At 37.6% G+C, this 25,650-nt stretch overlaps 1 protein-coding gene across 1 annotated transcript in view; it reads right to left on the bottom strand.

Annotated features, from left to right (window-relative positions):
- ZNF469 (zinc finger protein 469) overlaps nucleotides 1-22,733 on the bottom strand; it is a 102,843-nt gene extending 80,110 nt beyond the window's left edge. Inside the window, exon 1 of the mRNA XM_044081655.1 lies at nucleotides 22,603-22,733. The gene's annotated coding sequence lies outside the window, so the exon portion shown is untranslated. The remainder of the gene's footprint in view (nucleotides 1-22,602) is intronic.
- Between the last annotated feature and the right edge of the window lie 2,917 nt (nucleotides 22,734-25,650).

Here is a 25,650-nt window from a genome sequence, read left to right as displayed (position 1 = left end):
GACAGAGGCACTGGGAACTAAGGTCAGGTGGTATGATGCCGGAGTAATCCTATAGGCTAGGCTTGTAAAAGCTCCAGGGCCATTAGCCTAGTACACACCAAATGCAAACTGCTGTCTTTGTCTCTGTGTCCTGCCTAATCTAAATGCTATACAAGTGTGTCTCAACAATATCTGCAAACCACTGACACCACTTAGTTAGAAAGTACAGTTGTTGCACTAGGAAGAAAGCTGACTGAATCCTGCTCTATATCAAAAAAGAGTAAATAATCCATTTAGCTCCTCAATATCTGCCTATTCCTTGAAGTAGAGCCGTAGATCAGAAAATGACACTGTTAAAGACCTAAAATTAATCATTCCTTGGGTAGACTGATAATCTTAGTCTCAAACCAACATATTGCTCCTACCATAAAATTATTGGAGTAAATAGTTCTCAGACAGAAAAAAAATTCTTAGATAAAAAGATTAGAATGTGACAACTTTTTAGGATTTTAACAATGTCTGCCAACCAAAGTAAATAATACACACAGCTGAATCCACACGAAAAAAAAGTTGTTAGGAATTATAACCAACTGCAAATAATTCAACTGTAAGCAAAGTCGCATTGTCTTTCTTTAATTTGGCTCTTTGTTATTTATTTATTTGTTGAGTGACTGATTGTTTAGCATTGATTCTTTGTGTAATGTCTGTTCATCTCTGTAGAATTACTGAAACATTGTTCTCAGTAGTATGTATAACTGTGATTGTACACAACTGGGATATGCCTGAAATTGTTCCATTATAATCAGTATACTACTGCACTAAGCAAACTAGCAAACTAACGTACATACATGTATACATACATAATTAACTATCTAGATTAAACAAATAACTGGTTAGGTAGGCTGGTTCAGTGAAGAGTATGTTCTTTTCATTAGCACACAGATGTTTGACTTTGGTCTTGTCTTATGGCCCAGTTTGGGGCTGAATGGAATTCAGCAGCACCTGTATATTTAAGCAATAAGCCGAGGCTGGGTGTGGGTAATGCTGGATTTACCCACAGTTGGTGTGGTTTGGTCACGAGGGAGAAACAGAGCCAACCATGGATAAATCCAGCATTGCCCACACCCAGGCATGGGTTATTGCTATTATAAAATAACATTATTTAAGAAAAAAGACTTACTTTTCTTAAATAATGTCTTTGTATAATGCCTCTGTGCTGCCCTTCTGTGGTTTTCCGTTATCCTGAGGCTTTTTCTGATGTACTGTACAGGCATATGGGACTTGTGTTCCCAAGCTTACACAGTACATCAGTGCTGTGCAGAGATAGCAATGGAGAAAGGAAGATTTCTGTTGATTTTTTTTTAAATTGATAAAAAAAAAAAAATAGGATACTTTTTACGTTTGGGAGAGCCAGGACAGAGAAAATAAAAGGATAATCAGGTAAGTTTCTTTAATTTTGCAGAACATACCTGATTAACCTCTTTTTTTGCCTGCGTCATCTCCTTCATTAATTTCAGGTATTCTGTTTTCTATTTTGGGGCAAAAAAGAAAGAAAAGTAAAAAAAATGAAGAGCTATACTAATGGGAAAAAATCCGGGCGACTGGACCTTTTTCCGTTAGTATATTCTCGGATTTACAATGGGCACGCTGGTTGGGCAGGACAATCAGTGTGCTCATTTTTTAATATTAGTGGCCAGTCATTGTATAATTACTAATTTTTAATAAATTAACAAAAAAAGGCTTAATAAAGAGTACAGATTATTTTACAGTGTTATTCACCAATGCTACCAGAAGGTGTCAGTCCCCCCCCACACATATATACACACACACACACACACACACATATATATGTGTGTGTGTGTATATATATATATATATATATATATATATATATACTGTATACATATATACATGTACACACACACACACACACACACACACACACACACACACACACACACACACACACACACACACACACAAAATTAAGCTGTAATGTGCGCTGTTTTTAACCTTAACCTGCAGATTTTCAGTTCCAAAATGAAGCTTCAAAGCTCACTCTTCTGGATGCTGATGATGGCAGACTGTTGAGGGAATTAGGATTCTGATCTGTGATTTCAGTTTGGTTGGTTTGCAGGCAAATTATTCTCTTAACATCCTACATGAAATAATGATAATAATCTTTTAACACAACATATAATTCCTTCCCTGTTTTCTCGTAGAAACATGTTTGTCTACAGCAATAAATGACAAGATACAGAAATGCATACACAAGGATCTCTGGCTATAGGTACATTGCATTTTCTCTAAATTGGGTCTTAATGGTCTCTGTGTCAGTAGGCTTCAGCAGAATTACTAAATGAACTAGAATGAAAAACAAATAGACACTTTGTCTATGGTAATAGCACTGTTGCATACCTGCTGTATACAAATAATTCTTGCAGATAAAACAGATCTTTGCTACAGCACTCCAGATATTCACAAGTGGGTCTTTTAAGCCGTAAATGAAAGTGCAGCTTTTTATAAAGCCTACAACTGTAAGTAAGAAGTGCCAAAAATGTAAACATAGAAACTATCCTGATACTGCAGTGGGTTGTATTGATTAGGATTAGTACTTGAAATAATGAATTTAAAATGTTTTGTGTGCTTTCTGGAATGCACTCTGCAGATGGCAGAAACTGGCAGTTTACCAGATATTTGAGGAATGATAATAAATGACAAATGCATGAGCTTATACTAGCAGACAACTCTTCACTGGGCCAAATATGGGGCCCAACTGTGAAAACTGGCATCCATGTGTGAGATGGCCCATTCTCCCATTGAACTGTTAACCTCTCTGTCTGTTTGAGGAGCGTGCAGCTAGGTGTGAAAGTATTCAGTCATTTCTGTTGGATTCATCTTCACTTATTGCCACACTAAGGGTCAACAAGCAAAAAGAATATATCAAGTCAGAGTATTTACTATGCCTTGACATGAGTCAGAAAAAATTACACCTGCTAGCCTCATGCCATAAAATGAACTTGCCTACAGAATGGGGTACTTGGAAATCAAGCAGTCACTTCTGAACTGTCAAATCACCTGTTCCTTATATATTTTAGGTCACTTGTTGCAGCTTGAAAAAAATAATCAGAATTCCACATCAAAGTAGAATATCTATAGAAAAGTGTGAGTGAGGCTGGTTGTATGTAATGCAAGGCATTCCACAGTGAGCCCAGTATAGTTGAATAGATATGGAGAGCTAAACTATGAAGTAAAGCCATATAGTCAGACTCTTTATCACAGACAACAGTGCATTTTCAATCCCCACTGTGCTTCCTCTATTTCAGAATTCAAAATAGAAAGGAAACTGGTCAACATACACTAGGGTGCTTCTTGCAAACTCCTCACACTAAATGCCAAAAGGATACACCAAAAAGAATCCATATTTTTTTTATTTCACTTAGATATAAAATATTACCATAACATCAAATTTGCTTGCTGGTAATTGCAACTTGCCTTTTACTGAGATCTGAATTATTTTTCTTCTTCTCATATTTGAATGATGAAGTATAGGTTTTCTCAATATTTATTTTAGTATTCTACCCTTCATAACATTTCTGGAGTTCTTAAAACTACTGGAAATAGCAGTACTACACCTAAAATGGCAATGGTGTGTAATGTTGCCAGTCTGTATATGTATTTGTATATACTTATGTACGGGTGTATAGCTTTTTGTCAAATGCTCATTTCATTGAAATTCAAATCACTGGAAAAATAATTGTTGAAAGCACGATTTGTTGAAACACAATATGTAGAAAACATTCTACACAAGTATACCATGCAAAACCTTTTTTTGTAGGGGGCAAACCCCCATGCACCCTTACACCCCCCTTAACTTATATATACAAACTTCAAAGTCACACAACTATGGAGAAATGAAAAAAAAAAAAACATGCTACGCAGTGAATCCAGTTTTTTACAAAAACACAAACTTCTACATATGTGGGTATACATCATTATGGTAGTCATTACCAATCCAGAGATAATCTTGCAAACACACTTTTCTAATGATTGCTATGCCCAAAAAGTACACCATCATATAGTATATATATACTTCTAAAGTTTTCCGTGAATTGTGATTCGTCAAAACGAGTTTTCAAAGAAAAGTATTTTCAACTAATTGTTTTCAGTGATTTGAGATTCATCGAAATGAACATTCAATGAAAAGTTATGCACCCCCCCACACATACTCACACATATACACACACACACACACACACACACACACACACACACACATACACACACACACACACACACACACACACACACACACACACACACATATATATATATATATATATATATATATATATATATATATATATATATATATATATATTCTAGTTAGAATGGAATTTTGGACAATCTAATTATTATAACAAATTATCAAATAATGTGCTAGACTGTGAAACTGTTAACCTGATGATACTCTTCAGATCTTACCTGTTTGTTCTGTAATCCTGAACATATAATTTAAGATCATTGACTTACTGAGCATCCTTGTAAAAGAAACTTCACTGCTCCAGGGGATCACCCAATTAGCAAAATGTAAAGCAAGAAACATTAGTCAAGAAGCTAGCTGATCATTGTGCTGTGGAGTCAAGTTCAGCACTATGTACAGATGACTTGGCTTCAGCTAATGGCCCAGCCCTGGAGGAGTCAGGCGTGGAGGGCTAGAAGTGAAGGGGCATGACGTTCTTGCCTGGTCTGGGGGGTGTTGAGGGACTGGGTGCACGCAGGGTACACTGGAAGTACTAACTTCCCGGTAGAGACCAGAAAACTCACAGTATATCCCTTGGGGGTGGTGGTAAGTCAGGGATGCTTGAAGGGAACACCCGTTGCTGAAATTAGGGGATGACTTCTGCTGCAATTCCATTGCTTGTCCCTCCCCTTTGCCTAACCAGTTCCATGTGCTAGAAAATGGGGAAAAAGATGAAAAGTATCAAACTACCCAGATGACTACCTGAATGATGGCTCCTCCTAGCTGACCCTTGAACTGGTGATGGGGAATGAAGAGGCCAGTTAGCTGTAGACGGTACATATGATAGACAAGACAGCAGGATCAAAGCGTGAAAAAAATAGTGACATGTCTTGCCATAACAGTATTCCAAGATGAGAAACCCATATACCTCAAATAACTGAAGGAAGACCTTTCCCTAATAAGCTACCATATCTCAGCACCCTACTCAGTGGTCTTGACTGGTTCACCCTATATGCCATTGGCCCTACCACAGCCTTAGACTTCAACTCACAACTGACCATGATTCAATATACACTGTGCCTGCTTACAAAAAGAAAGACTAGATCACCCTGCTGCCTGTGTCCTACACTGGATATTAAAAAACACATTTAAAGCTAGAGTTTCTACCTGGAAGAAATGGAAAATAAACCATCAAAATACTGAGATACACCAAACATTTCTTAGTCTTTGGAAAGAAACAGGAAATATAACCAGTACTGCAAAATCCATAGTCCTTAGGCAGAAACTGGAAGCAAAGTGGTTTAGACTCAAATTATTTAGGAAAAATACACATTTAACAGGGACACTGAATAATTCTTCAACTACCAAAAATAAATTAGTACAATATTTACTACTCCACCCTTGCTAATGACTATGCATACATTCTGCAATCCAGTATATTTGACGTAACTAAAGACTTTCTAACAATTTACTCCTTTACCAACAAGGAACAGGAACCTTCATCCCGATTTATATCCTCTAACCTCTTATGCAGCGATGTTTCAATTTTCATTTTCTGAAATTTCAATAAAACAAAGTCATTTCTACTCAAACATAACAATCCAAGATCCATTTCCCACAACCTTCATCCCATGTTCTTACGGCTGAAAAAATTGCTGTATTTCTTACCTAAATTCACGTTTCCTAATGGGCTGAAGGATTACAGACCTATTTTTACCAGAGCTCAATAACGAAAATATTTTAAAAATTATACAAAAAGACTACTTAACCACATTAACAGGTATGGCCTATTGTGCAATGCCTTCAGTACCTTCACTGGGGTAATGGCCACTGATACCATTTATTGCAGCCTGAATGAAGTAGTTATTACTGTAGGTCTCTTTGTTGACACAACAAGAGTTTATAAAACAGTCAATCATAATATTTTTTTCTCAACAAACTCAAGAGACTCAGCTTTGGTGATAACAGCGTTTACTGGTTTCACAACTGTTTGAAAGACAGAACCTTCCAAATCCATGGTAATGACTCATGCCCTATTGATGCTTCTCTTAACACAAGTCTATCTCAGAATTCTTTGAAAGATCTTCTATTCTTCTCCCTCTTTGTCAAGTATTTCCCCCTTAGAAATTCCAAATATTAATTAATAATATATGCAGATGATATATTGCTCCTGTAATCCAGTGCAAGCATCCCTGTCCTGTAAACCAAGTTGCAAGACAACTTCACTCAACTATGCAAGTAGTCCACCTCTAACAAGCTACTCATTCACTCTAAGAAAAGTAATGCTATAGTCTTTGCCTTAGCCAAGAAATTGGTCACTATCCCTCCTATTCTCTTAACAGATCTTAATGGAAACATGATACCTAATATCTCTGAATAAAGGTTCTTAGGTCTTATACTTGACCCTACTGTGTAGGCCTTTATTACACACACAGATAATACAACTAGAAAGTCCTTGTTGAATTAAAATAATGCTACAAGATGAATCCTGTCCTCTCACCCACTGCTTGCAGGACCACTGCTAAAAATAGTTTAATACCATAACTAGACGTTAGCCTTCTTTCTCTCTTTATGCAGTCAGTTTACAACACTCACAGAATACAGACTGCTGAGAATAAAACCTACCGATTCAGTTTATTAGCAGATCCCTAGATGTACCATTGCAATTTGCTAAAAAAATGTAAATGGATTTCAGTGCCTGATAGGGCCGCTTTCCTTCTAAGAACTCTAATTTACAAGGTTCTAAAGCACTGTCACTACCTCCCTCTAAAACCAAAACTACCTTTAAAAGGCAACCTTTATGAACTCAGAGGTACGTGGGAAAACAATTTATCTCTGATATGCCTACACTCCATTTAAAACTGCTGTAGGTGAGACATCCATCTCTAAACTGGGACCTGCTACCTGGAACTACCTGCCTACCTACATCAAAAACCAAGTGACCATTAAATGCTTCAAAGATGCACTTAAAGAGCAACTCTTTACAAAATCTACCTGCAACTGTTACTGTGGCAATGATTAGATAATTTACAACCTTGTATCCTAGACAATACAATGCATTTAAGAAGCTTTTCTCAGCCTCATAATGTAGCGTTTTTTTACTTGCACATTTCATGTGAATGCATAATATATATATAGATTTATATACGGGTCTACTTTACATGGTTGACTCTTCAGAAAGGCAAGACTATATGATCGACTTTCGAAAAGCCGACCATGTAAAATAAATACATAACACACACCGAACACTTACCTTTCAATTGTTAGCAGGGGGGCAAGCCACCCTACACCACCCATGGGGAGCTCTGCCCCCCACACCCCCCCGTAACTTAAATATACCTACTCCGAGATCGCACTACAGTGTGGAAGAGGAAATTTTCCCATTCCGCACTGTATGGAGATAGTGGTTCCCCATGGTCGGCTTTTTGAAAGTCAATCATATTGTCTCAGCCATATGAAAGTCAACTTTCTGAAAAGTCGACCATGTGAAGGGGACCCATATATACATATATATTTATATATTTTTATATATGATGGCACTGTAAGGCATATCTTGGCTTATATTTTTTTCTTTGCAGTTCTCTCAATACACTCTTACTGGATTTTCTTAAACTTACCCTGTCTGCATAGAATGTATTGTACTGAATTTTAACATTTATTAATTTTACATATATTTGTTGATTGGTACCCTCCTAATGTATTTTCTGCTCTTTAAGTTCATGTTATGGCTGAAAATTGGTGACTAAACATAAGAGATGATAATGACACAAAACCAACAGGAGAAGCGTTACTTATGTGTCATGAATGAGAACAACATGCTTCTGAATTCTACATGCAGTCAAACCCTAAAAGTTCACATCAGAATTCAAAACTTGATTTACTGTGTGGTACAAACTTCATCCCAACCATATGAAGGGGGCATTCTCTTCATGTATTCGACTAAAAGGTCTAAGTACTTTAGATAAATGAAAATTTCCCTTGCACTGACCTCATTTAAAAAGAGTGAATTTCTACACTTGGGAAGAGTTGTGGAAGTGTGTTTTGATGCACTGTCTACTATCAGAAATGACAACTGACACATGGTACTTCAGTGCTGTTTTTCTTAACTCACAGGCATTGCTAGGTTGGAGTAAAGAGAGCAGTAAGTTGCTAGGGGTGTAACTGGCAGATGCCAGTCTGTTGGTCATTCATTTTTACTTTTTGTCTTTAAGTAGGAGATGACTTCTTATTTATTTATTTATTTAATTAATTAATTATTTATTTTTTGCTTCAACTTAAAGATGAGGGGGGCATCAGATCAGCAGATGGGATGATACAGGGCACCAGAATAGCTAGTTAGAGCTCTGTCTCAAATGAAGCAACATCACAGCTTTTGTGTAATCACAAATCTATTTAGAGTGCTAAATAATAAGGGATTGGGACAATTGTTTCCCTTTGCAAAGGCAAAGGATCTACCCTTATCTAGTTCATAGTTTCTGAATCACTAATACACATTTTTTTCTTTCCTACCCTGTCACACTGTTGAGTGCAAGGACAAAAAAACTTGTATTTTTAATGTGCAGTGGTTATTAAACAAAGGAAAAAGAGTAAAATAAAGTTACCTTTTTGAATCAAACCCAACAGCATAGAACTAGCAGTCATAAACAGTTAACCATTTATTAGCCCTTCTGGACATTCTCCTGTGAGGCCAATCCCCCACTTCTGACAGTTACATCCATAACATATTTTTTTCATTAGGCAAGAAACTCATGGTTGCATCATCACACAAATAAAAAAATATTTGTGTTTCCAGTAAGCTTCAATCAATAAAGAGCATGATACACATACTGTGATTATACAAAGAGAACTAAAACCATTAATAAAATATTGGCCTTCATTAACCACTTTTTAAATACCTCAACATCATTACTTTATTGTGTACTGCAAATGGCCATTAATATTCCAAAATGAGCATGCTGGTTGGTCAGCCCAATCAGAGTGCCCGTTGTAAATCCGAGCATATACCAATGGGAAAAGGTCCAGTCACCCAGGCTTTTTTCCATTGGTATACACTAACTTTTAACTTTTTTTTTTTTACAAAAATTAAACAAATAAAAACTGAAATTTAGACTTCGGAACTTAGCAGAGAGACAGCACGGAGAAAATACTCTGAAAAGCAGGTATTTTATTCAAAACTAAAGACAAGTACCTGATTTTCCTTGCATTTCTCCCACTCTATCTCCTACCCATAAACTGTCCAAAACTTTTTTTTTATTAAAAAAAAAAAAAGAAAGAAAGGAAAAATGGAGCAACGGAGACCTTCTTTTCTCCGTTGCTTCCTTTCCAAAGCACTGATGTACTGGGTATGCATGGGAACGCAAGTCCCATATGCATGTGCAATACATTAAAAAAGGCAACAGGATATATATCAGCCACAGAAGGACAGCATGGTGCCATTATACAAAGACATCAGTTAAGAAAAGTAAGTATCTTTTTCTTAAATAATGTCATTGTATAATAGCAATAACCGACTCCATGGTGTGTATATTAAGATTTACCCACAGTTGGCTTTATTAAATCACTCGGACTTCACCCTCATGATTACACCACACCAACCGTGGGTAAATCTTAATATACCACACTGACATCATCAGTCATTACTTATATAATACAGTTATCTGGCTCTGCAGGCTTATTATTTTTCCTGAAATATGGTCAAGTAGAGACACATGGATGAGCATGTAGACAGAATTACTGCTTCAAGCCTCAAATCCACCTTCAGATATGGCTCTCAGGAAACTGAAATATTCAGAAAGAACTGTATACAACTTTAGCGCCCAAATAATCAGCATTTTGCAAGGTAATTTCCAGTCTGGTGCAATCAGGTTCTTATTAATATGCACAGTTTATTTTAGTAGTAAAACTTACAGCTGTTGGAAATCAAAGAAGTAAAAATGAATGTGTAATGAAATCCAAGTGTTTTCCTTCACAGGTTTAACTTAACACTTAGTTTAAAGTGCAGAAAAATCTAGGGAATAAATGATCTCCAAAATCTAATAGCAGGGCACCATAAACAGCAGATATGTGCTTTCCTTGGAAAGCTGTAAGAATACTCTTCCAGCCCTAGACAAAGAATCTCTACTTACAAGATTTATTTTTATTAAATATTAGATAAAACATGTTAATTTAAAGAGAGGCAGTATTCATGTCATAGCAATGAAGAACCTAATAACAAATTTCCCATTAATGAATCCATGTGCACAGTAAATTGAAAATAGTTGCACTTTCATTTAAACAAACAAAAAGTCATTGAGAACATATTGTTTTATTCAGGGGAGCAAGTCCTCTACAACCTTACAATCCCCTTCTTAAATGCACTAATTCCATGGTGACATAACCACTGAAAAATGGTATAATCCACCTAATTTGAAACTTCAACTTGCTTGTCAGCTCCCGAGTATCATTTGCTAAAACAATGAAATGATACTGTAAATGCAATTCAAGTTAATATGAAGTAAAGAAAGTCCATTATAAATAAGCTGTCAAATATCAGTCCAGTAAATTGAATTAGTCCCCCCCCGAAAAATTTAACAAATCCATAAGTTGCTAAAACTGTGATTTAAGTTTTTTGCATCTACAAAACTGCTGCCTATGAAAATGGCATTAATGAAGAAACAGGCTTCGCTATTAATGGTAGCGTGTTTAGTTGCTGAGGTTACAGCTCATCAGCAACAAGAATGTAACTTGTAAATTGATGATTTTTGATTCACATAGAAACTCGTTGTGGGCACTGTTTATTTTACAGTGGTGGCAATGATTCACTTTTTTAATTTTTTCACTTGTGGCGTGGCTCTGCAGGGGTGCTTGCCCACCATATAAATACTTGTATGTTTTGTTTTTCATCCAGACTAGGTTATGGCTGATTCTCGCTGACTGGCTGTAATGAGGTCGGCATTAAATTTTAGCTAGACTTATCTAGTGAACTGTTTTATTGGGTACTTTCCCATTTGGAGTATTTAAAGGATTTATTTCATTATGTTTCAGTACAGTTCCCATTTTCACAATCTAGAAAGGGTGTCTGTTATTATAAATGCATTCCAGCCATGGAGTCCATTAAAAGTAGTTTCATTCTGTCTGCAGTAAGAAAACAATTTACAAGTTATAAAACTGCGTCTACTTGTTTGCCCGTCCTTCCTTCATTCCAGGTAAAATGCCATCAGATAAACTGCTATGATGATGTGAGCAGACTGGCTCTTATTAGCAGGGATTTAAGAAATGGATGGAAGTAGAGTGACAGGGGTGTAGTGAGATGATGTCAGATTTGTGCTGTTAAGGCTGTCTGCTGACTTTTTCCAAACACGATTAATGAGTTATCTGTGAGTACACACAAAACAAAATTGAATAATTTGATATTTGAGTTTTCTTGATAAATTAGCTATTTGCTTTAATTGAAGTATGAATGACATAATTGTCCATGGCAGATAAGATTATCATGCCTAGAGTTACAGCTTGCAGCTGTGGAAAAAATGTCTAATTTATTAATTCCTTCTGGACTCTTCATGTTTTCTGCGACCGGAGGTGGTATTTCAAAGATATATGTTAAAACAAATAGAGAGCAGTAATGTTATTTGTGTAAAGATTTTTTTGAAGAAGATGATCTTTTAGCAGTAAGCCAGGATGACAAGAAAATGGTCAGAGTGTGATGCCTAGCTGAGTGAACAATCGCATTGCTTGCTGGCAGCGGAATGCAGACTAAGGACTACCACTGGTCATCGTGCAGCATGGAGCTGTAATGAGGAAGTACTGATACACTGGTCAACAAAGAACAGCTGGGGGGAAGTTTTCACTTGGCAACACTACACAAAGGTATAGCTAGTGTAGAGTGAAGACACTGGCTGCCCTGGAAGCAAGAAGTTAGGTATAACAACCTATAGCTGTCAATGGAGTGCCTTTGTATTACCAACATTCAGAAATGAATGTTGATGCTGTATTTGTGGTTAAGATGAAGCATTAATATGGGTATTATAACTGTAGCAAGTCACTTTTTATATTTCAAGCAAACAATTTGTTAGAGTTTCAGCAGAAAACCTTTTTTTGTGTTCCATAACCTAGAGTGAGGACTTTTTAAATTATTTTTATGTTTAGGGGGTATTATAATGTGGAACTACATTAGGCAGATGTGACTCTGAAATTACAGAAATATGACAGCATGAAATCGGGTCTCCATTTTAATTCTGTGGTGAGGATGGGGTACCTTAGTCTTACCTACCACCAACACCTGCTCAGCATTGGGAGCAAATTCCTGTCTAATGAAGGCAAATATTCTGTGGCACGTGGAGTGGAAGAGGAAGGACCCAAGCTCATTTGGATTTTTGCTTACAATAATTACTACTAAGACTCTAAACAAAATTAACTTTTTGCTTAACTTATATTAGAGAAACAGAGGTGTCATTGTTTTTCCTTGGTAGTTCATCAGATGGGCCTTAATTTAAAGACAGTGTATACATGCAGAATCAATATGGATACATTTGTCTTTCTAACAGGTAACAGTTTAAGGTGAGCTGTAAAATAAGGTAATGCAGCTGTTTTACAGCATAAAGGATGACACCTGAATTCTGTGTACTGACAAAGGCGTCTACCACTGTGTAACTTAGGACTGAGATGCAGTGAAATCCTTGCGGACCAAATTGCATTCCTTGAATGAATTTTATATCCATTTCCCTTACAGAATTCCATGAATTTTAAACTATGAACTATCATATCCAAAATAATGTGTGACCTCACATACAGCTGGGCAAAGCAGTGTTTACGGGGACTTTTGGTGTCACACTCTGATACTACCTCAATAGTAAAACGCATATATATTTTACTGAACTTTAATTTTTTTTAAATCATTCTTAGTAGAACAAGAACATTAATTTTATTTTTTGATGATAATGTGCTTACATTTCTGCTTCATTTTATAACTTTCAGTGTTTTGAGCTTTTATTCTGAGTATATCCCACATGCCGACTGGAAATAGGTAAAGTTAAATGATATCCATGTGCAAATGTTGTGCTAATTATGTGTCTAGATTTTTGACAAGCTGTACCTATTTTCTAAAGAGTCTTTTTATCTGGTTCTGATGTCAACATGTGGACAGGTATGTTTCTGGCTACTGTTGAGACTATAAGAGTTGAAACTGTCTCTGATTTTGCAGTCTCTCCCTGACTTTACCTCATGTTTTGGTCTGTGCTTCATAACATTTTTGGTTGTATGACAAATAACTGAAGATTGCAAATGTTAAATGTGGGAAGGGGGCTGGCTATGGCTGAAAGCAGCTTACCCTATTGTTAGCTTATTTTGAAGTCTGGCTTTACAGGATCTTGCAATTCTTTGTGTTTAGAAAAGTTGAAACCCTCCCTGCTTTCATATAATGCCCCTACCTATGCTTTTGATCCATACCTCCTAAACCTGTGTTTTTTGGCAAATCATTGAGAACTGCAGTCACTAAGTGATGATAGACAGTTGATTTTGCAGGCTTCATATTCTTAAAACAATGAGTAAATAGGTCAGCCAGGAAAACAAATTCGTTAAAAATACACAAAAAACAGTCTAGCAAAGCTAGACTTCCTAATGTGTGACACTTTAAACCTCTTGTATCAGTGACCACATGGGATATACACAATTACCAGTGGTGGCTCATGATATTGGACTGCAGGACTGCAGCTCCCCCAGCTGTAAACCAAAAAAAAATCCCCAGAACTCTGAAAAAAGGCAGCAGTCTATAAGATGCCCATCTATGCAGCTACGTGTGTGTAAAATGCCCCAGTTAACTATAACTGGTGGCTAGAGAGAGAGTAACTCAGGCTCAAACCCTCAACCTTGGGTGTAGGTAGCAAGAGCCTCCATTCCCTACCCACCACCACTTGTGAAACACATTCAGATTTTTGCCTCATATTTTTGTTCTGTTCTGCTCCTTATAAAATCTGTGGGTTTCTGGATTTTGAATTCACTAAATAATGACAGACATTTGAGTTTCAGACTTCATATTCTCCAGAAAGTAAATGCTAACACAAAACATTTTATTCTAGCAATTTTCTAAGTTTATAAGATTAATATTTGAAAATTGTCCCTATTTTGGGGCTGTATTCCCCCGTTGTTGGCTTTGTGCAGGGTTTTTTTGTGCTAAGATGTTGAGAGCTATGGTGAGAACTGAATTCACTGAATATGTTTGGGGGCTGTATTCGCACATCATTGGCTTTGACCAGGTGCTTTGTCCTAAGAAGTTGAGAGCTATGGTGAGAACTGAATTCACTAAATGATAGCAATTTAAATTTCAGTTTTCCTGTCTTTCAAGAAACAGCTGATTTGGCATAGTGGTATGTTGCTCTGACTGTAGTGCACAGGGTCCTGGGTTCAAGACTTGGCAGTAAAATGCATGGTAGTAGCACAGCATTTTATTCTAGCAGCTTTCCAAGGTTATACAAGCAATGCTTAAAATGTGTTCCTGTTTTTTGTGTATTATCCCCCCCCCAATAAATTTTGACTTTTTCCAGATTTCTTGTGCTCATGTGCTGCAAAGTTGAGAGATACAGCTGAGTGTTGAGTGGATTTTACAAGGAGCTAAGAGCTTCAGGGGAAGAGAAGTTTAGTGCTGCTTATGCTGAGTCTGCCTGCATTGTTAATAGCACAACAGGTAGTGTACTTGCTTTCGATGCAGAAGGTTGAGGGTTCTACTCCCACAGTATGTAGATGCATTGCTGATACTGTACTGTGTTGTGATTTTCTGGCAAATAATTTAGGAATGAAGTCACTAAATAATGACAGACATTGAATTTCAGACTTCATACCCTTCAGAAAAATGCATGATAAAGAAAGACCTGTTATACTGTCAACTGTCTAAGTTGGGTTCCTATTGGAACAACAAAAATGCATTTTGTCAAATGTGTTTTCGTCGACACATTTAGGGCGAACAGGTGGCTGTTCAGCTAATTCTTTCCCTGGGAAAGAAGTTGTTTGACTGCTTCGTTGCTTTGCCGTGTTCTAAACTGTAGTGTAGTCCCTTGTCCTGTATAGCTCCCGAGTGTGAATGTGCAACAGTTACTGACCTTAGGGTTAGGGTGCGGGTTAAGGTAAGTGCATATGTATGAAAGTGTTTACTGTTTATTATTGTGCATTAGATGTATAGGGCAGCCATGGTGGTGCAGCGGTTAGCATTGCTGCCTCACAGCAAGAGGTTCTCCAGTTTGATCCTTGGCTGGGGTGCCTTCTATGCAGAGTCTGCATGTCCTCCCTGTGGTTACATTGGTTTCATCCTAAAGACATGCTGTAGGTGGATTGGACACTAAATTGGCCCTAAGTGTGGGAGTGTGTGTGCCTTCTGTGGAAGGTTGGGCACTGGGCTGGCAACTCGACACCATAAAACTCCACTGCCAATCATGAACGGACAGGTGATCTGCTGTGGCAACCCCAAACTGGGAAAAGCCAAAAGAAGAAGATTGTGCGTTAGATGTATGGTTGAGTTATGTATGTATGTGTTTTCAGCTGTTTACTTTTGTTTTGGGGGGTAGAATTAGGGTTAAGGTAAGTGTGTATGTATTTGGAACTGTTTATGTAAATGTGTGAGAGTTACTGACCTTAGGGTTAGGGTGTGGATTAAGGTAAGTGCATATGTTTTAAAATGTTTACTGTTTTTTTCGTTAGATGTATGGTTGGTTACGTGCATATGTGTATTTAGTTGTTGACTGTTTTTTTGGGGGGGGTATAATTAGGGCTAGGGTATGTGTGTATGTGTTTGGAAGTGTTTAATGTTTTTTTTTTGGGGGGGTTGTAACAGCGATTTCTTTCCCTAGGAAAGAAATCGCTGTTCTGTGGTTTTGACATTTTCAACTTTCGCTGAAAATGTGTCAATGAAACATCGTTCACTGTTTTCAGTGTTCGGCATTTTAATATAGACCCATCTAAGTTTATACAAGAGCAATTTTTAGTACTGTCTGTATGTTCCTCCAATATATTTGGCCTTGTCCAGATTTCCTGCATTAAGATGTTGAGAGGTAAGCGCAAATAAATCACATTTGGTCCATTTTTCATAAAATTGTATTTTTCTGGCAAATTAGTGGCAAATCATTAAAGAATGAAGTCAGAAAATAATGACAGACATTTGAGTTTCAGATTTCATACCCTCCAGAAAATTCACACTAATGCAAGACCTGCTATTCTATTATCTTTCTAAGTTTATAAGAGCAATATTTAAAAATTGCCCTTATTTTTGGGCCTTTGTCCCACTTCTATTTATGTCTTTGTCCAGATTTCTTGCTCTGAGGTTGAAAGGTATGACAAATGTGTCAGGGCCATCACCATCAGCCAGAGACATTTCAAATTGTGACATACTTGTTGCATCCCACTCCCCCATGTAGTGACTCTGGATGTCTCCAAGCAAGGCAAGGAGCAGTTATGCAGTGTAAGTGTGCAGAGTATCCCCCATCCAAGGTAGAAACAAGTACTACAGTGGCTTTTCGACTGCCCTTGATTTTGCAGAATGTTCTGTTTTTCTGTCATATTTTTATACTGTTGATTTATGCTTCTTATTATTCATAAAATGCATGTTGTTGCAGTGCCTGCTGCACTGTGTTTAAGTAGCAATGCTTTAATGACCATCTGGTAAGCTTGCCTGAGATTGTAAGATGCAAGTAAGCTTTAATATGCATACTGTTAAAGAATTACCAACATTAAAAGCCTTTTTGTTGTTGCCATACAGAGAATATTTACATAACTAGATAATATCAGCCTTAGGTATTGAAATGCATATGACAGTATTTGTAATAAAGGAAAGGATTACAGTATTTTCAGAAGCTCATTACATTTGTTGGCGACTTGCAGTCATCTTTGCAGGCTTTACACGTAAACTAAACAGAATGCCACTCTATCGTGTGTGGTCCATAACCTGTGCAGTAATCCTTTTAGCAATTTATCTTGAGCTTGTTTCTTGTTTGCTGTTCATTTTTTACTTTGATCACATTTTTCCCATGAAACAAGTAGTTGTCAGGCAGCAGGCCTTTTTTGGATAAGAAACATTTTTACAAGTGGGGGTGTCAAAGCGATTGCTACTTTCAGCATTTCACTTGGTACTTTTATAAAGCTGAATATAAATTATAATTAGAACTGCAGTTTAAGGAGAAGTGGTTTGAGATGAGTGCTGCTTGTTTTTTATATTTTATTTTGACTAGCATTCCAGTAATGTATTTAAAAAGTAATTTATTTTTTCATGCCTCACAACCTTTCTGTTTCCATCTAGATATTAAGTAAGCTGTCATGTAGCCAATGCATTGAAATTTTTTTTTCTTCTACACTTCATTTTGTCTTGATTTGACTCTCATAATGATGGTTTGGCATTTAATTAAAGTCCCAGTTTTTGTGGTTTTGAGCATAGCTCCACCCCTTTCTAGATGGTCACACCCCTTCCCACTGGCCCCACCCATTCAACTGTCTCCTGCAGCCCCCATTTGATTTGAAGTCACCAGCCACCACTGACAATTACTCTTTAAAGATATCAGGTATTCGAGCTAAATGGCAATTCCGAATGTCCATGACTTTTTCTTTTAAGTCTATTTATGGACAATTCAGGCTAATAAAGCCAAACCCTCTAGCAGCTGTGGACATACATGTCTCTGCCTTCTTATGGCATCTTCAGCACACCATAAAAGGAATGTTTGACGTTTGGAAACACAGGGTTGTCGTACCCAACTGATATCCATAAACGTTAGGGTATCTACAAAATATCCCAAATAACAAACTAAAACAATGAGTAAAATAGTCACACAAGAAAACCAATTGGATAAAAAACACACAAAAAAATCTAGCAAAGCTTGGCTTTCTACTGTGCGATGCCTTAAACCTCTTGTATCAGAGGTAACATGGGATATATGCAAATTACCCTTTAAGGATATCAGGTGTTTCAGCTAAATGGCAATTCTGTATCTCCATTACTTATACTTTTACTTTTAAGTCTATTTATGGACATTTCAGGCCTGATGATACCATAAGAAGGCAGAAACATGCATGTCCACAGCTAGAGGGTTTGGCTTTATTATTATAACCTTCCACACTGTTTCTAAAATATAACATTCATCTTACTGTCAGACTGCTAGCCTCGACATTTTGGCATTATGCAAAATTAGCCATTGTTTCAACAGTTCTTCTTCTTTCAGTTTTTCCCGGTTAGTGGTTGCCACAGAGGATCAAATGTCCACTCATGATTGGTTGTGGAGTTTTACGGTGTTGAGTTGCCAGCCCAGCACCCAACCTTCCACAGAAGGCACACAAACACACACAATCATATCTAAGACCAATTTAGAGTGTCCAGTCCACCTATAGCATGTCTTTGGGATGCAGGAGGAAACCAGAGCATGCGGACAAAACCCACATGACCACAGGGAGGACATGCAGACTCTGCACAGAAGGCACCCCGGCCAAGGACTGAACCGAAGAACCTCTTGCTGTGAGGTGACAACGCTAACCGCTGCACCACCATGGCCACCCTGTTCCAACAGTTCTAAAGTCTTACAATTCTATGCCTACAAAATTTGCAGTGTAGTTTGTGTCCTGCTATAACAAATATGTATTGTAGTACAGACTGCTTCTCTCAAAGATTTCCATCACATACAGTTTTTCCTCAGTATCTGGCTCCCTTCTATATTCCAGCTTTCATAAATGAAGTCACTTATGACATCATTATATTTTGGTGAATAAAGCAATGTGTTATGTCAGAGTCATGCATTAATTACATTGCATAAAGTATCAGATGTTGTTCCAGAAGTCTTATGTGATCTTCAGTAGAATTCAGTCATGTGAAACTACAAGAGCTATGGTCTAGAATAGATTATATTTTATCACTGTGGAACTCTGCTGGCTCTGTTTTGCTTGGTTTTGCAGCTTATCTTATACTCTGCTCTGTATTTGACATTTACATGATTTTCTGCATAATATCTGATGGTTTTATTTTTAAGTTACTGATTTTGGGACAAAAATTCATGCTTTCATTTTAGATATACATGGAGGATATGCAGTGCTGTCTGAAATCCTTAATGATTATACGGTATATGATAAATAAGCGTGTATTTACTAAACACCTGACATTTTACTAATAATGTGTTATTTGACAACACCCAGACCTTGCATATGTCTTGCTAGATGTTTTTGTTTTAAATATAAAAAGTCATATTTGGGTAGACCATCCGGGGCTTGTGTACATTAATGCAGTTCTATGCACTGCTGAAGTGAGTTAACTGTCCTGTAAATGTGTAAACTTGGTTTGCAGAACCCTTAGCATAGAAATATTTATACTTAGATTCACTTGAATATATCATGTGAGTTGTCTAACAAGTGGAAACAAATATCCCTATCTGTTTTGCTGATTACTTGATATTTCTTTTCATTTCAGTTTTAATTAGAATGGTGTTGGTTACTAGATAGGTAGATTAGCTCACTGGACCATTTTCATCTCCTCTTTGAGGTGCAGAATACAACTACGTATATGTTCCTTCCAAAAGCAAGACATACAGCTACATATTAAATTATAACATTGTTATATCTAAAGTGTGTAGTATTTGTAAGCAAGGGATGCATACCCCAATATCACAGCAAGAGCTGTCATCCTTACGTATGACCCATCCAATCCCTCAGAACAGGTGAAATGGTAAAATACCACTGCCTATTCTATCCTCCAGTGCTGGGCTTGCTAGATAATACCAAGTCATCTGGGTCACAGTAAACTCCAAAACAAGCATGTAAATCATTAATGTTATACATTTTGGCATACACAACACCACTGAAAACATACACACTCTCAAATACCATGCACTCAATTAAGGGACAAGCACACCTATAAACACCTGCAAACACATGAAATCCACATCTCACCCACACTTCCCACAAAGGTAACCACCGTAAAAAACTTCTCCAAAGCTGACTTTGGACTCCTACAAACAGAGGTGGCTAAATTCACGGCACCCATGCCAATGGAAAATAGCTGCATGACTGCCGAATCATACACCAATGCACTGTATGAACATATAATAAATGCATGGAAATAGCCATACACAACAGAACCAAGACCCTCTCCTACAGAAAAAAGGAAGCCAATCTGGTGGTCCCCTGCCATTAATAAACTCTACAACAGAAAGAAGAAACTGTTGCAGAAAAAGGTGAAGTCCCAAGACTGGAAAAACTCCCTTATTAGCCCCAACAAAAAGTTGAGATCCTGCATCAAATCCTCTAAAGACAGCTATGAAGGCAGAATTGTGGTAGGCACTAAAAACAATCACAAAGCCTTCTATAGCTATCTCAAGAGCCTCCATGGCAATACCCAGATTTGCTCTGAGTTAATGCACATGGTACCTCCTGTACTGAGCCTACAGATATTGTCAACATACTGGCTGACAGATTCAGTGCCAACTTTACCCCACTGCCCCCAAAGGACCAATCATAATACCAGAAGAATGCCAGGCACCCAACATTACTGCAGCACAGGTTAAAGCTGCATTGCCCAAGGCCAAGAATATAGCTTCCATGGGACCCAATAATATCCCTGACCATGTTCTACATGAACTACAAAGTGAACTGGCACCACATCTGTGCGCCCTGTTCAATCACAGCCTCACCTCAGGCTTTGTCCCTACTGAATGGCACACTGCTACAGTCATCCTTCTCCATAAAGGGGGAGCGACTACAGACCCTGAGAAATATTACCCCATTAGCCTGATGAGTCTGATATGTAAAGCTATGGAGTATATAATCATGGACCTGATTAACAAAGATATAGGAAATCTCCAAACTCTAGACCCATGAAATTTGGCTTTGTGAAAGAGAGATCATGCCTGCTCAAACTGGTTGACTTCTTTGAGTCAGTTACCAGGGCTGTGGATGAAGGTAAGGCCATGCATACAGCCTACCTTAATCTGGCAAAGACCTATGATACTATTCCTCACTCAGAAATTATTTATAAACTCACCAAACTAGGCATCAAACCCTATACCACTAGGTGGGTTGCAAACTGGCTCACAGACAGAACACACAGTGTGAAAGTAGCAGACACCAAGTCAGAGTGCTGACCAGTCATGAGTGGAGTCCCACAGGGATTGGTCCTGGATCTTCTCCTGTTTAGCATCTACTTCTTAGAAGTCTAGGCCAACATAAAGGGACTCTGGCTGACCAAATTCACAGATGACTGCAAGCTGAGAGCCATTATTAACTCCCCAAGTGATGCAGACATCCTGCAGAAAGGCCTCACTCAGACCAATGACTGATATTAAAACCATGACCTAAAGCTTAAAGCCAAAAACTGTGTCATCATCCCCTTTGGTAAAAACTCAGTTCCCACTAATTACCACATCGATGGCAGCCCACTGAACACTGAAGGCATTATAAAAGATCTGGGGATGCAGGTTGGCAGCAACCTCAACTTTGACCACCACATTGCCACTGTAGTCAGAATGTCCTTCTATGTGGCACATCTTATTACCAAGGGTTTTGCATCCAGGAAGAAAGAGGTCATCATCTCTCTCTACTCTTCCTCATTAGACCAATCATTGAGTACAATGCCCCATTTGGCATGTACCTCACTAGACACCTGCAACAGCTGGAGAGGCCACAGAAGTACCTCACAATGAGGATACTGGGCCTTAAACACGTGTCCTACATAGACTCAAAAGACTCCAGCTATTCTCTGTCTCATATCTCAAACTTAGAGGCAATCTCTGCTTGACTTACAAAGCCATATCTGACCCAGCTCTGTTAGAAATGCTACATCTAAAGAAATCCCAATCCCTCCACACTGCACACTCCAGAGACCTCAACCTCATTACCGCAATCAAAAGAACATACTGAAGGAGCAGGTTCCTCACCCAGAGACTGCCCATGGTCTGGAATAGACTTCCCATACATGCCAAGCAGAGCACCTCGTTGTCCCTCTTCAAGAGAAATCTTGATGAGTGGATAGGTAATAGCAAGTTCACCCTGGGGATCACTCCAGTGGATCTACTTAATAGAGGCACTGGGAACTAATGGCCAGCGCAATGCCAGGGCACTTCTATGGGCTAGGCTTGTAAAGGCTCCAGGGCCATTAGCCTAGTACACACCAATGAACCTATGTCTCAAAATCTCAGACACATATGACTGGAATGAATTAAGTAATATGTTTCCTGTTTTCTTCTCTGATTTTGTTTTCACCCTGTCTTTACCATTCATTTCACCACTTATTTGTCTTCCCTTCTGTATGGATACTGTTTAGGAAAATTTTCTGGCTTTCTGTGAGCTTCTCAACTATTAACTTTTAAATAAATCATTAAGATGAGTTAGGTATCAGTGTTATATTTCACAAAACATCAAAAGTTACTGCAAGCTACTGCCAGCTCTTACTGTACCTGGAAATCGTCTCATTCTCTTTGAAAAGGACAGTGTTATATAACTCCATTGTAACACTCGACTGTTCCTTTTTCATATGGTTCATTGCGCTAGGCAGTTGAAGGGAAGGTCTTGTTCTTCAGAGTAACTATAATCTAGATAAAGTGCGAAGAAATAGTATTACTACAGTTGGAACTCCTTTCTATGCATCAGTGCAATATGCATGGCAGAAGAGCTTAAAAAGAGAAAACAAGTAATAGACCACGGTTTAACTGTGTAACAACAAAGAGTACATGTTCAGGATAAACATACTGCAAGCCTAACTGAATAGGCAGGATTTCCGCATTCATTTGAAAGCTTCCCCTGAGCATAAACAGAAACTTGAAACAATATCAGCTATGTTTCTTATATCCTTTATTACCTGACACAGGGCATAGCTTAAACAGTATACTCCACAGTTATCTAGGAGACCACTGCCAATAGTAGATAAAAGGTGAGACTTAATATAATCTAACATAAAAGAGCTGCTAGGATGCAGTTCTATAATTCGTCTGGCATGGCAGAATGCAGCAAAATATAGAAGTGCCAAAAAATGTTGCTGACTAGAATCCAACATATCTCAAACCATTATTACAAACATCCAGCAGGCAGCTCAGGTAAATACTGTGTTTTGAAAAGAGGGGGAATTGCATGGCAGATCTTCAAACATAGTTGCAGTGCACTGCATGCAGAAATCTGCACTGAGCAGATCACAGTTGGTAAATTGCTGTGGTGATACAATACTGCCTGAGAAATATCTGAAAGGAGGCATTGGTGGAGAATCACAAAGACCCAGGGCATGTGATGCCTCTAGAAATAACTTGTTGTCAGATGAAATGCAGGTATGAAAGAAGACTACTGTCAAACATTAGCCATAGTGTACAGCATACTCCGTAGTGCATAGTGACACTTGTGAAAATACTGTACATCTGTCAATCCAATCCAATGGCTAAGATACTCAGTTAACATAATGAAGTATGAAAACAATGGGAGAAATTTTGTTATATCTCCCTGGTCAAGTAATTTTTTAAACGTGAAGCACACTGAGTCAAGTATTTTCTCAATTTCACAATAATTTAAAAGGGAAAGCTGCATTAGCCAGTTCTTGTGACTAAACTTCCAAGTTACTAGCAAATAATTCACAGAGAGTGCAGTGAAGACATGTTTCAAGAATAAAGATATTTCTCAGAGTCTATAACCCCAGGCGAAAGAAGTGTAGGTTTGCAAATACAGAAATATTTTATTATTTTATGTAATGCTAATCATTTTCTGTTCAAGAATGCCTATATTTTATTTATTACTACTGTTTTACACCATATGGATAAGGGCATAATTTCTTTCACAAAGTTGTTAATGAAGGCTTCGCCAATCTAATCCATTGAATAAGTACTGGATTTTCCTTACCATCTTAATAAAAGACACAATAAGTTTGGTAGATCCTTAATCACTTTCACAGCCACAAAATGGTTGCTGATAGATCTGCGATGCTGGACAAACAATGTGGAAGATAGCTCTATTAATATTACTGTCAGTAAGCACCATTTATATGCTCAAGATTGACTATGCACAACCGATCCATTTTTTAACAAACCTCCATATATTGACATCACAATTAATACATCTGATTAAAGATTTTGTCAGGCTACTATAAACAGATCAGTCTAGTTCTATATCTGACTTTTTAAAATGTGCTATGAATTTCTGAGATATGTTAAAACATGTCCTTTCCAACTGATACTGGAAATTCTTCAACATACTGGGACTGAAATAATCGTCTTGCAGAAGCCATTAATAGTGAGAGCACCCAAAGCTGTCACATCATCTGTCAACTGTAGAATTTATGCTTAGATGTTTCTATATAGGTCGTAACTTACCCTTGAGAGACTGTCAAAATGTATCTCAAAATTCCTCCCCCTAAACTACTGGAGATGCCAAAAAAATAAACGTTAAGTATATGGCAACATATGTTCAATGAATGCTTCTAACAATTAACATTTTTGGAAAGTAGTGCAAGTACTGTTTTCTGACATCTTTGATCAAACTATACAAGTACAAATTTTCAGTGCCCCATTCTAGAGTGCATTACCAAACGCCGGGATATTCTATTAGAGACTCTTCTAGCCCTGAAATGTGTCACTTGCTTCTGGAAGCTGATACAACCGCTATCATCAAAGGAACAGAGGTATCTATTACACAAAATGTACTTCAAGGGAGTCTTCACTGTTCAGCTCAGATGGAGAAATTCACAGCTTAACTTTGGGGGCTGGTCAACACTTGGAAAAAATTAGATACATTTCAAGATCTGTAAACATCTGCTGAAACCTATTTGCTGTAACTGGTACTTTGATCTAATTACATTATTTGTTCCATAAAACTATAGGTCAGGTCTGATATAGCATAGTGCTTTCCTCCAACATATCCTTATATTTCTAACAAGAAGTGTTATACATTATATATACATTATATAATTTTACAAATGAAATGCCCAGTATGAAAAATTATATAGCGGGTGCTTCTATCCCTCGCTCATTATTTTATGTAATATACTTTTACCCCTTTTATAACATTTCTCTCTTTTTGAGCATTTCAGATATCAGTTTAAGAAGTTCTATATAAGGCAAACAGGAATATATAAAGAGAGTGAAATGGGTCTACACACTGACTATTATATTTAGAATATGTACAATAAATGATAAGGGAGCCTATTTAAGGCCATTTTGTCTCTCAAGCCTCCCTTCTATTCTTTCCGTTGTACATTCAGCTTCACTCCTTCAAAAAAGATGACATTAGTCTATTCTGAGGAGGATAAGGCAGATTCTGAATGGGCGAATATTCCCTAGCCTACTTATCTCAGATTTACTCACTAGTAAGACATGTGCTTGTATTGTGGCAGACATTTGAAAGTGTTTACTGATTCCAACGTCTCTGCAAAAACCAGTACAGCTATTACGCCTTGGATAAGCACTTTGGACAAACAGGCCAACTTTATCAGGAGTTTCATGCCAGCAAGCTTGTCAAGGACTAGAGGA

This window comes from Protopterus annectens, chromosome 8.part1 (genome assembly GCF_019279795.1).
Source record: "Protopterus annectens isolate FY-2018-M chromosome 8.part1, PAN1.0, whole genome shotgun sequence".
NCBI lineage: Eukaryota > Metazoa > Chordata > Ceratodontiformes > Protopteridae > Protopterus > Protopterus annectens.
The sequence above is the reverse complement of the archived record's forward strand: the minus strand, read 5'-3'. Positions and strand labels throughout refer to the sequence as shown.